A 12,043-nucleotide genomic window follows, 5' to 3' on the forward strand; every position below is an offset into this window, starting at 1 on the left:
GGAGAGAATTCTCTACAGCTAGAACGCCTCAGCAAAATGGAGTTGTTGAAAGAATGAACAGAACAATCCAACAAATGGCTCGTGCTATGCTTGATGAATCAGGAACCCCCGCAACCTTCTGGGGTGAGGCTGCACATACTGCGGTTATTATTCTCAACAAGACAAATGTCCGGGTGAACAGTACTCAAACCCCTCATGAGCTCTGGAGTGGTAAAACTCCTTCGGTAAAGCACTTCAAAATATTTGGGAGCAAATGCTATATCAAGAATACTGAGGAGCAGCTTGGCAAACTTGATCCTAGAGCAGATGAAGGCATTCTTCTTGGCTATTCTCCACATAGCAAAGCATACAAATGCTACAATAAAAGACTTGGCAGAATTGTTGACAGCATTGATGTAGTGGTTGATGAAAAGGGATATATTCCTAGGCAAATACATCGTGAAGACATCGAAGAAGATGAGAGCTACCCTCAAAGACAGAATGATGAAGAAGAAGAACCTCAAGAAGAATCTCAAGAAGAACCTCACGAAGAAGCAGAAGAACGGACAAGAATAGAAGAAAAGACTCCATCCAGATATGTTCAGAAGAACCATCCAGAATCTCAGATCATGGGACAAAAAGAAGCAGGTATACAAACTAGAAGAACAGTTGCAGAAGCTTCAAGCTATTTGGCATTACTTTCCTCCACCGAACCGCAAAATGTGAAAGAGGCATGCAAAGATGAATGTTGGGTGAAAGCAATGGATGAAGAACTTGAGCAAATCGAAAAGAACAACACTTGGGAGCTGGTTCCTAGACCAAAAGATAAGAATGTTATTGGAACAAAATGGGTCTTCAAAAATAAATTGAATGAAAATGGAGAAGTAATTAGAAACAAAGCCAGACTCGTCTGTAAAGGGTATGCGCAGCAAGAAGGAATAGACTTTGAAGAAACTTTTGCTCCTGTTGCAAGACTTGAGGCCATCCGAATGTTCCTTGCTCTCTCAAGTTTTCAGAACTTCAAAGTATTTCAAATGGATGTGAAATCAGCCTTTTTGAATGGAGACTTGGAAGAAGAAGTGTACATTGAACAGCCAGATGGGTTCATTCTTGGAAATGATCCAAATCTTGTATGCCGATTGAAAAAGGCTCTCTATGGTCTCAAACAAGCTCCAAGGGCTTGGTACTACCGGTTGGACAAATATCTTCATCAACAAGGTTTCTTAAAAGGTTCAGCAGATAGCAATCTGTATATAAAAGTTGAAAAGGACAAATTGCTAATACTTGTTGTGTATGTAGATGACATTATTTTTGGCAGCAATGAAGAAGCTATGAGTCAAAGCTTTGCCTCATTCATGCAGAAAGAATTTGAAATGTCCTTGCTAGGAGAACTGACATATTTCCTTGGTTTGCAAATCCAACAGAAGGAAGGAGGAATCTTTTTATCTCAAACCAAGTATCTCAAGCAGATTTTGAAGAAATATGGCATGGAAGATGCAAAACCAGTATGTACACCCATGGTCACAGGATGTAGTCTCAGTACAAATGATGAATCTGCAGCAGTACATCAACCAACCTACAGATCTATGATTGGAAGTTTACTATATTTGACAGGTACCCGACCAGACATCATGCATGCAGTTGGAATAGTTGGAAGATTTCAGGCAAATCCGAAGGAGACTCATCTTCAAGCAGTGAAGAGAATTTTCAAATATCTTCAAGGGACTCAAAATTATGGCTTATGGTATCCTAGAGATACAGATCTTACTCTTCATGCCTATACAAATGCAGATTGGGCCGGAAGCGTGGATGACAAGAAAAGCACAAGTGGTGGTGCGTTCTTTATGGGTCCCAGACTGGTCTCTTGGTTCAGCAAGAAACAGAGTTCAATTGCCTTGTCTACAGCTGAAGCCGAATATGTTGCTGCTGCATCTTGTTGCACCCAACTCCTTTGGATGATGCAGAATTTGCAGGATTATCAAATCACTTGTACTCCTCCAATCCCTATCTTATGTGACAACACAAGTGCAATCAGCATCTCAAAGAATCCGGTTATGCATTCAAAAACCAAGCACATACCAATCAAGTACCATTTTCTCCGGGAACAAGTACTTGAACAGAAGGTCAAGTTGGAGTATGTTCCTTCTAAGGAACAAGTTGCTGATATTTTCACCAAACCGTTGCCCAGGGACACTTTTGAATACCTCAGGCAAAAGCTGGGGGTTGTTGATGCATCATCTTACTGTTGATCATCTTTCTATTGGTGGTATAGGCTCAGGGGGAGCACATAATGCATTGTTGGCATTATGGAGAAGGAGATCTTGGAAATAGCTGCAATATGTCTCTATCTCCTTCATGATGGATTTCTGGTTACAGATCTGGAGATGCATGAGCATAGGGGGAGCATACCCTTTGCCCTTGATGTCAAAGGGGGAGAATGAAGCTGAAGATTATGTGGTTGCCATCAAGTCCAAAGGGGGAGATTGTTGGCATTATGATTCAGGTGTTGTCCTTGATGGCAAACCCATTCAGGTGATAAATCAAGAAGGACGCAGGAAATATGTTCAGCAAGTGCGTCCCCGCAGGTATACCATACAGAACCCACGTCCAGGGACGCAGGCCAGCCGTTCAGGAGGTGCATCCGCCCAGTGCACACTTTTCAAGGCAGAGAAAAGCACGTGGGGGTTTCTTGCGTGGTATCTAGCCGACGGTTTTGTGTTTCTATGGTGTCGGCTCGTGGTATTGTTCCATGTTTTGGGGAGAAGCTTGCCTATATAAAGCAAAGGAGTTCATTTGGATTAAGTATTATCTTGGTTGAATATCTTTTGGTGAGATCTAGTCCAGATCTATGAAGGCGAATCTTCTAATGGACGGTGATCTCTATGGCGCATGATCAGATCTGTGGATCTGAGTGTTTGGGTTGGTTCTGAAGTCCTCATATCTTTTATATCCGAAGGGACGCAGGTTCAGTGAAGGGAAAGTGCGCCGGGACGCAGTACAGTAAAGGCTCAGGTGCGTCTCTGAGGCAAAGGACGCGGCGTGACTGTGTTATTAGGTGCGTCTCTGAAGAAAAAGACGCGGCGCGATAGTGTTTCTGGGTGCGCCGGTCGCAGCAAAGCATAGAGGAACAGTGCGTCGGCACGCAGAACAGTGGAAGGTAGACTGCGTCCAGTCGCAGGTCACAGAAAGAAAATATGCGTCCCTGTCTTAAGATGATCTGTTGACTGTATATTTCTGTTCATAAGGTGTTCTGGGTTATTTCTGTAATTACTGATCTGATATCTGTAGTGGACTGTATCTGTTGTATACTTGTTGATCATTTGATTCTTCATGAAAAGAAGTAGGGGGTTGTAGCTCCTTTCCAGGAGAGACTGGAAAACGAGAGAGAGTTGTAGCTCTCTGCAGGTTGCAGCCTGCGTGCTGGTAAAGGACTGCACCAGTACAAAATCATTGTAAAAAGAATTTCTTGAAAGAAGATAGAGACATATTGCAGCAGGTGGTTTTCTCCCGCATTGGGTTTCCACCTTACATCTTGTGTTCTTTGGTGTGACTGTCTATTTTCTTTATTCATGCTCATTATTTTATGGTACTGATATGCAAGAATAATTCAAAAGATCAAATAAGGAAGATTTGGTAAATTGCTTGATAATACTGATTCACCCCCCCTCTCAGTATTATTTCCAACACAACAAATATTGATTTTTGAGAGAGAGTAGGGCTTTTGACATAGGGCTACCATTAGTGAGTAAATTTTTGAATGAGGACCTAGGTGGAATGACAAAAATTTCAGAATGGAACCCTAATATGATATAAAAGAGGAGTTTTGATCACTAATGGTAGTATGCAAACATTGACTCTAGCAGAAATAAACAAAATTAATGTTTCGGGTCGTCCTCTGCTTGGTACAAAATATATATTTTATCCTATTTTTGAAGTTTGCATTATAAAGTCACAAATGACAAAAAGGCTTGTTGTGGAATGTTAACCTCCTCTAGGATCATAACCATGGATCATCGTCGCGAGTTAGATCAATGAATCTCAAGGCCTTTTGGCGCCCCCCCCCCCGAAAAACCGCCTCACCATCGTTCCTTCGCACCAACTTCCCCTGCGCCTATTCTACCACTCCCTCCAAGACACCTGTCCCCCCATACCTTAACCATTAAACATTTATTCCCACTCCTAAATTATCGTTAATACCTCTAACATCCTTGCGCTTGCAACAGACACATTCCCAACCATAAAAACATCATAATTTACTGCATATTCCCTTCACTGTCTCTGAACTTTACAGGTATTAAAATTCACAATTTACTCATCAGTGCAACTGGATACAAGAAGAGGACTACCAGTAGCCATATCATCTTCACCATAACCAAAAACCTTTCATTTTTAGGTTTTTTCTGGTCAATTCCCTCCACTATCCTATCTTTCTATTCCTTAGATTTCTTGATATGGCTCCTAAAAGTCAGACTGCCACCAATGCTGAAAACCCCATGATCCCTCCACCCATTGACCTGGATCACCTTCCCCTGGTTGACAGAAATTATAAGATCTCAGAACCGAAGTGTGAATTCGATTTTTTTGAGTTGCATAATTGGCTCAAAGATCTTCATCTTAACCAAAGTGATGAAATCTGCCTCTGGGAATCAAATCTACCCCTCTACATGTTTCCCCAAACACACTATTTTCCTGAATTTATCCTCAAATGCAGAGCTGACTACATACCTAATCAAAGAGCAATAGTAGCCCACACTAGTGAAGTTTTGTTTGCAATTACCCCTCAGTCCATCTAACAAATGATGCACATTCCTCAAAATAGTGCCTCCAATCCTTTTTCAATAGAAGCCCTAAATGAACTATACCAAAAGCTATATTTTTCCTGAAGGGATAGGATTTTTGAGATTTTACTCCCTGAAGATACAAAGTTACCTAAGAAAAACCCTCCCTATCCTTCTTCAATGTTTCTAGAAAGAGCCAAGCAAATCATATCAATGCTTTCATATTTATTAGGTTACTATTCTGATGAATGGGTAGATGAACCCATCTTAGGTTTTCTGTCCATATTTTCCAGTGAAGAAAATCACTCAGTTGTGTTCGATTTCAACCAATTTCTTGCTGATAGGATCCATGAGCAATTCCTTAAACTCCAGACTCAAGGAATATTCAGATATGCTTCTGTTTCAATGTACCTATTTTTATTTTTCTGAGCAGACAAATTCCCTTTTGCAGTGCGAAAACTTAATGAGTGGGGGAGCCGCAATTAGTTATATTTTGGACCTCCATTTTAAGAACAAATTCAGAGGAATATGCTTTCAAGGACTTCATAGATTAGTTTGTGCAACCAACTACTTGTTTGCTGACTAGTCATACAGAACCCAGGGTTAGTTAAAAAATACAGAAGATCTTACATCTCAGTGAGCAAGCAAAGACGGATGACTGGTACTTGTACCAGAATTACACCGAAATCAGAGTACATGGGTGTGAATTTCCACCTTATAAGCTACCTAGATACCTTCCAATGAGGATTTTTTCCTTGGATTACATCAGGAAAATGATCAATTCTGATGAAATTCATTTTGTTGCAGCCAAGAAAAAATCACAATTTAGGATAAAAATGCACGTTGGGCCTTTTAACTGTAATAGCAGGACAACAGGGTAGGAAGAAGATGAAATTATAAAATAGTTGAAATTTCCCCTAAGATTTACCTGGTCATATGAGCCATTTCAAATAATTTCAAATCTTAGGATGGAGTAGAATAGTACACCATATGTGCATACTCAGATACTAGAAATTGAAAAATATGTGAACCAGGCTTAGTGGGAAGAAAACAATTTACAAGAGGTAGAGGAACAAATTTTGTAGAGGACCACTTCACATACTCCTATTCCTTAGGAAAATATAGAGAAAAGACCAAGAGAAGAGGACTCACCTTCAGTCACAAAGGTCTCAGCCAAGAAGCTTAAGATTTACACAAAGAAAGCCAAGAAGAATCCTAGAACATGGTTTGCAGAACAAGAAGAAGAACAAGGACCATCTATAATAGTTCTGAAAGGTCCAATGTTTCAATCACATTCAGAGGATATATCTACAGGGTCCCCAACTTCATCATTTTCAAAATTCAATCCAGAAAACACTCCAACATTAGAAATTGTCAAGTGTTGGAAATACTAAGGGGGGGGGGGTGAATCAATATTCCTTTTCAATTGTTATTTTTACCAGTTAAATAATTTATATTTAGAACACAAAAATGAACATTAGGAATAAATTCTTTTATTAATATAACATTTACAATAAAACAAGTACAATATATATAAGGTTCCAATTTGTTGCCAAGCACCAACTTGGTCATTTGTGAGGCTCCAACCTCTAGGGCTCCAACCCTATATTCTCAAGGCACCAACCTTGTGTTTAGGAGCACCAAATGCAAGGACACCAATCCTTCCAAGTCTGAGGCACCAACACCAAGGGCTCCAACCCTATCTTGTTGAGGCACCAACCTTGTTTGTTTGAGGCTCCAACCTTCAGTGTACCAACCCTCTGGGCTCCAACCCACTACTATATTTGTCTAGATATGTTTGATAGTAATTCTCTGCTCAGAATCTTTTTCATTGAATTCTGTCAATCTACAGCTTCACTGTAGTCTCCATGCTACGTCATCAATGACAACCTGTCTTCATATGAAGGAGTCTTCACAACTCTTCATATTTCCCACACAGAGGCTACAAAGTTACCTCATGATGATTTCAAATAGCCATCATGATCTACTATAGTCTTTACACAACCTCAATGTGTCTACAATGAACTGCACTAAGCTTTCCAAGGAACAAACTCACGAATACTTCAATGTTGGTGTTGTCTACTACTCCCTTCAACTGATGAAATCTTACTTGGCTAGTTCGAGGTCAAACAGATCTTCATCTTCCGCTGGCCCTTTCGGCTTCCGTCTTCCTGCTATGACCTTCAGCGTCCTTTTGTCCTGCTGGACCTTCGACTTCCTTATGTCCTGCTAGACTTTTGGCTTCCTTCTGTCCTGCTGGACCTCCGGCTTCCTTCTGTCCTATTGGACCTACAACTTACTTCTGTAATTTTGCTTGCTTTTCTCTAACTCAATATTCGACTTCTTTTGTACCTTCATCGTCTTCCAGACCATTAGCTTCCATTATTCTTTGCTAGACCTTTCAACTTCATCTTCTTCCATTGGACCTTTCGGTTTCATCTTCTTTCATTAGACCTTTCGGTTTCCTTTATCTTCTTCTCCTTTGGCTTCCTCTTTCTCTTTGGCTTGCTTTTTCTTTGGCTTCCTTTGGTTTACTCAGAACTGAAGCGTTTTAACTCATTTTTATATGAGTTTCACCAATGACCAAAGGACACGTCTATTGGAGGGAGGCCGAATTGCATATTAAAAATATATATCAGAGAGTCTTTTATCCATAGACTTGATTATTCACGGAAAAACATATAAGAGCTGCTATACCCACATGGATGTCCCACATGCCACGTCATCACCTTTAATCCAATTACAACTTTATGAAAGATCAGAGTTATTCCTAAGACTCCTCGATATGCGATAAATATAAATTTGAAGTGTTTACATTGGTCAGTTTTAAACAAAGACCCAACCAATCACCAAGCATCACTTTAACACAGAACCTGCCAACGAACACCGACCCCACTTGAATGCACAAGACCAGACCCCAAATAAAATTAAACCCGTGTCCATAAACTTCTTGGGTCCACTTAGTCTCAAGTCTTATCGGATTAATTCTCCACCCTTGATCTCATCATTAATCTGACGATTGTTGATTGACTCGATCAACAAACCCAATTGCTGAACCTCCATCGTTTGATCAAGGCACACTGCATTCAATCGTTCACAACGATATCAGATGGGGAACTTGGGCGACACTTAATCGCCTTTATGGAGCCGATAAGCATTATAAATCCTTGATCTATAAAATTTCGGGTCCGTTTTGAGATTTAATGTCCGATCACTTTATGACCCGATATCCACTAGATATATGAGGTCATCAAATCTACGGCCTGTGGGTCTTCAACTAGCACAAGGGTTAAAAACAAGCATAACCCCCGCCGTTGAATGTGATGTAAGCGTTGAAAATGAGATCATCGACTAAGATTTAGTGTGGGCCTTCAGCCATGATCAAAACAGATGTACACTCCTACCCCTGCTCTTCCGATAGCTGTTGCTCCGGTGGCTTATCTTCCTGTGACCTCCTATAACTCTGTTTATGCTCCTCTGTTGTTTTCTTCCTATTAGTTCTTCTTGGGCATATATTACATGCGATACTTCTGATATGGCTCCTTCGATGTTTTCTTCTTTACTCCTCTGTTATCGTTGTTGCTCTTTGTTCTTTCGATAACACTTACCCTTGGGAATATGTGATAACTTGCTTCTCTTGCTTTGATGACTTGCTTCTTTGATGGCTTTTGATAAAATCATCATCTTACTCTTTGGCTTCACGATGGCTTCTCCTATTTGGCTTCTTACTCCCGTTGCTTTATTGGATCTACTATGTCATTTGCTATTCAATTGCTGTTCAATTGACCTCCTACGTCATTTGTTGTTCAATTTACCTCCTGCTGTTCAATTGTTCAATTGACCTCCCGCTGTTCAATCCACTTGGGTCCTCCATCTCATCATATCATCATATATCAAACTTTCATCACTATGGTGAAGCCCTGGGTAATCATGTATCAAAGAATTTTCCATCACAAACACTGCTATATTGACATCAATGAAAACCTAGATTAGCAATCTCCCCCTTTGTCATTGATGGCAATATTCTTCTTCTCTCCCCCTTTGACATCAATGGAAAAGGAGTGCACAAGGTCTCCCCCTATCAAACTTCTTCTGTTCTTTATGAATAGTAGATATTCATGGGTATGTTACTCCCCCTATCGTGGTGCTCTTCTTTTTACTCAAGATAGAAGGATTGCTACCTCATCATCAGCTAGCACATTATCCCTTCTTTATGTCTCAAAAACTACTCTATCATGGCTTCAAAAATGCTTAAAGATGCTCCATTTCAATCCTCCAAAATAGACTCCAACTAGTCATACACCAAATGTTCAAGTCCAAGTGTTTATGCTTCTGCAATCTGAATTTTGTTGTCTTCACAGTTAGAATTAATGAGTCTTTATAGTCTGAATCAGGATAAGACGCCACTGAAATTTCTATCTTTCTTCATATCCATGTTCCTTTGTATCTCTGTGCTTCTCCTTAAGTTACTGAGCTATATTCGACTGCACAACATTCTCCTTTCTATAGTCCTTCTATCAACTTACACTTTCTATACTTCAGAATGTTTCATGTTACTTCTACAAAATTGAAAACTATGAGCTGATTTTCCGTTCAAACAAAGCCTCTATTATTGTCCTTGATTTACCTATTCTCACATTATATCCCTCAGTAGAGACATTCAACTTCTGTAATACCAACAACATAGTTATTAGGCCTATTTCTCTAGCATTGGATGGCCTTCTCTGCTGCTCTAATTTATGCTCAATGATCAAGTGGAAAACATCTTCAGCAACAGTCCAAAGAATGGTTACAAGATCATTTTCTTCAATGTAGTGCTCCTAAGAAATGATCTTTATCAAAGGATGATTGTTAATATAGCTCAACAAGGATTTCATGAGGACCCTTTCATGAATAGCTTCTACAATAATGATCGAGAATCACAAGCTCCCCCTAACTGTATACATAGTCTCTTTTTGGTAGAATCCCATCATCAAACACTCAAAATATCAAGAATATCTTCATCAAGTCAAAAACATGTGTTGTTGTTTGGAGAGCTCAGGAGATTTTTAGATTGTATTTTCTTTCTTCTCCATACTTGTATAACTTTCTTTTCTGGCATAGTTCTAGCTTGAGAAGGTGCCCAAATCAAGTTACAATTACGTGCCATATGACCAATGTTATGACACTTGAAGCACTCTATGTTGTTCTTGAATAAGAATTCATGACTTCTTCTTGCAAAATTTCTTTTCGGAGATTGACAGGGACCATTATATTTATCTTTGTGATATGCCCTACAATCTTTTGCCATGTGTCCAAAGTTTGTACAAGAATAAAAATAACCAAGAAATAAACTTTGGTACCTGGGAGATGGAGATTTCCTTGATGTACTTCTGAAGCCTTTCTGCCTCGAGATCCTTTGATTATAACCATTTCTTCTTGTGTCCTTGAAATCATCTGCATTTCTTCTTAGAATAGGATTTCCTTCATTGTTGCCTTGACTCTTATCCTTGCCTTTGCTAGAACTAGGAGCATCAACATTTCTTTCTGGCTTCCTCACATCCTTTTTGTTGTTTGAAGCATTATAATTCTTGCTTGAGGATTCACCTATATAACCGAGACCTAATTTATCAAATGGACATCTTTGATGGCTGAGCATGTCATCCAAGGCTTGAGAGCTCTTCAACGTTTTGTCCATCCCTTCAACCCTTTTCCTGAGGGAGACAATCTCTTCTTCCATTTTTTCGCAATCATTATTCTTCTTAGCAAGTTGTTTCTCGATATCTTCCTTAATATGTATTGCTTCACTTTCTTCTAATTTAAGGGAGATGATATCTAACTTAATTTTGAAGACTTCTTCACTTTCCTTTGCTATACTGCTCTCCATTTCTTCCTTGATCCTTGTAGCTTTACATGTTTCGGCCTTGAGAAGGTTGATGTTAGATTTTAATTTGAAGATTTCTCCATCCTTTGCTTTTAGTTGACATATCATGGTGTTTCTCTCCTTTTCTGCTTCATCAACCTATCCTTCTATGATTGCCAATTCTTCCATTGTCTTCTCAGCTCCTTGTGCTAACTTTCTTGCTTCTTGTAGTTGAGATTTGAGAGAGGAGACCTCTACCTTGTACTGACCAATCTCTTCTTCAAGTTTGTTCAAGATCTTGTGCCTTTGTTCAAGTTGACTTGATAAGGTATCTTCCTGTTTCTTTGCTTTATCCAATTTATTTTTCATGGATATGACTTCTTCATGACGCTTTCTTTTTCTTTGATGAAATTCCTTCTTAATATTGGTAAGCTCTTCATCCCTTTCTTGTACTTGAAGCTTGACAAGGTGAACTCTCTTCCTTGTTGGGTCTTGGTCACTAGCTAGTGCTTTCTTATTAAGTTCCTTGTTTTCCTTTTTCAAATTGATAATCTCTTCCATGGCAGCCATAAGTTTAGTGAGGAGATCTTCTACAAAGTCTTTTTCATTCTCTTCATTTTCTAGGTCCTCTTTAACCTTGATGTCATCAATATTATCTTTAGCTTCCTTGACGAGCTCTATATTTTCTTCTTGTTTTCCATCATTTTCTTGACCAGAGATCATTTTCAATGCTCCTTTTGAGTGATTATCATGAAGTTTGTCCCATATATCCTTCGCTAATGAACATTTTCTTAAATTGTTCTTTATAGAATCTAGTAGCCCATTCAAGACTGCCTTCATTGCTTTTTCATTGTACTCCTTGGATTCTCCATTCATCATGTTATCAATAATTACTGATTACCATACTTCAATGCCTTGAGTCTTTAAGAAATTCCTCATTCTTTCTTCCCATATCTCAAGGTTTCCATTGAACCATGGAGCCTTCAAAAATTGATTGACTTCTATTTTAGTGGTAGAGGGAGATGTATCTTTAGGAGGATTGGAGACTTTCTTCCTTGGCTTCGCCATTTGTGTTCTAATGATCAACCTTCAAGATGTTAGGCTTTGAGTGAAGATACTGGATTTGATACCAATTGTTGGAAATACTAAGGTGGGGGGGATGAATCAATATTTCTTTTCAATTGTTATTTTTACTAGTTAAATCATTTATATTTAGAACACAAAAATGAACAACAGGAATAAATGATTTTATTAATATAATATCTACAATAAAACAAGTACAATATATATAAGGCTCCAATCCGTTGTCAAGCACCAACTTGGTCATTTGTGAGGCTCCAACCCTATCTTCTCAAGGCACCAACCTTGTGTTTAGGAGCACCAACTCCAAGGACACCAATACTTCCAATTCTGAGGCACCAACCCCAAGGGCTCCAACCCTATC

Source organism: Pinus tabuliformis, chromosome 9, assembly GCF_031772625.1.
Source record: "Pinus tabuliformis cultivar Carrire ecotype Pingquan chromosome 9, CPIR1, whole genome shotgun sequence".
Lineage (NCBI taxonomy): Eukaryota > Viridiplantae > Streptophyta > Pinopsida > Pinales > Pinaceae > Pinus > Pinus tabuliformis.